The sequence below is a fragment of the Grammomys surdaster genome, unplaced genomic scaffold (genome assembly GCF_004785775.1).
Source record: "Grammomys surdaster isolate TR1022 unplaced genomic scaffold, NIH_TR_1.0 313, whole genome shotgun sequence".
In the NCBI taxonomy this organism is placed as follows: Eukaryota; Metazoa; Chordata; class Mammalia; order Rodentia; family Muridae; genus Grammomys; species Grammomys surdaster.
The window spans coordinates 2,452,571-2,454,331 of NW_021604732.1; the positions used below are offsets into that span (position 1 = coordinate 2,452,571).

Genomic DNA, 1,761 nt, shown 5'->3' on the forward strand with positions numbered 1-1,761 from the left:
TCTCTCTCTCTCTCTCTCTCTCTCTCTCTCTCTCTCTCTCTCTCTCTCTGTGTGTGTGTGTGTGTGTGTGTGTGTGTGTGTGTGTCTGTGTCTGTGTGTCTGTGTCTGTGTGTGTGCACTATATTCCAATCTGGGGGCATCCATAGGGACGTAGCTACAGAGAGCTGTGAGTTACTCAGCCATGAGCTGAAATGGCAGTTAGTAAGAGCAGTACATGCCTTAAGAGCTGAACCATCTTTCCAGCCCCACATCAAAATTCTTCATAGAAAATATGATTTTATTTTTTTTCTTGAGATGGCTGGCAATTGAAATATAAAATGTATGCTGTGAGCTTAGAACACAGAGGCTTAGATGCCCCATGCTGGCTTCAGCAACGTAAGTTGGATGAAACTGTAGAATATATGAAACCCTGTTTCAAGGAGAGAAACAAACAATAGTATTTAGGAGAAGAACCACCAGTATTTATGCTTCTATGAAACAGGAATCTTTATGAGATGCTGTAACAGTGGTCACTGAGCATGTCCCATGTGTTAAAAGTAATATCAGTGCTTAGAAGGCCCTAATATGTCCCTTGGGATCCAGAAGGGACACCAGTGTGTATCTCAGATTCAGGGACAGAGAAGTCATGTAACATGTAAATCCCATGGCATGCAGAATTACATGAAGACAGTCAGAGTGGCTGAGAATCCTTTGCTCTGATTCCTTGGTCTGGGAAATATACACAAAACCTACTGTCTTCTCTCAAATGCTACATAAGACAGAGGAAGTGCCATCTTGAAAGAAATGTGGAAAGACTCCATTAGGTAAGAATAGCTGTGGAGTCATCATTTTCCTACAGTCAAAGTCCATGCTTAGACACCACCGCCTCTGCACTGCTTTATACCAGCAGTCTCCTAAGAATGTGAGGCCAAGCTCTGAGCGCTCAGGCAGAAGCAAGGCACCTCTCTGCTTTAGAGTTAAAGGCCCAGAAGGAGCCCCACTGGGCATGCTTGCTCAGTGTATTTAAACTGGCTTTGCAGCCTTCTAAAGGAATAAAACAATTTGCTCTGCCAAAATTCCTTAGATTTTGTGCTTGTTTATGTAATGGAGACCCAGACCCATTCCTGACATTGGGAACCTAGATGAAGTCACTCACTTATGATAGTCAGGGCGCTTGCCAGGAGGATCAGCAGTGCAGCAGACACAGAGATTCCAATATAGAGGTCCTTAGTGGAGATATTCAGCGGGGGTTGTGTTGGGACCACTTCCTAAGGAAACATCAGTAATTGATGAGGCACCAACTGAGATGAGCAGAAAGCACACTACAATACTTTTTCCTCCATTGCCAGTGACTAGTATAGAATATGCAAGTATGCAGTCAGGCACACCTTGATTTCCACTATTTGGGAAGTGGAGGCAGAGGCAGAGGCAGAGGGGCAGAGGGGCAGAGGGACAGAGAGGCAGAGAGGGGCAGAGAGGGGGGCAGAGAGGGGGGCAGAGAGGGGGGCAGAGAGGGGGCAGAGAGGGCAGAGAGGGGGGCAGAGAGGGGGGCAGAGAGGGGGGCAGAGAGGGGGCAGAGAGGGGGGCAGAGAGGGGCAGAGAGGGGCAGAGAGAGAGGGGCAGAGAGGGGCAGAGAGGGGCAGAGAGGGGCAGAGAGGGGCAGAGAGAGGCAGAGAGAGGCAGAAAGAGGCAGAAAGAGGCAGAGAGAGGCAGAGAGAGGCAGAAAGAGGCAGAAAGAGGCAGAGAGGCAGAGAGGCAGAGAGGCAGAGAGGCAGAGAGGCA

At 48.6% G+C, this 1,761-nt stretch overlaps 1 pseudogene; it reads right to left on the minus strand.

The window, feature by feature from the left end:
• LOC114629572 overlaps window positions 1–1,761 on the minus strand; it is a 16,387-nt pseudogene that overhangs the window by 3,118 nt on the left and 11,508 nt on the right.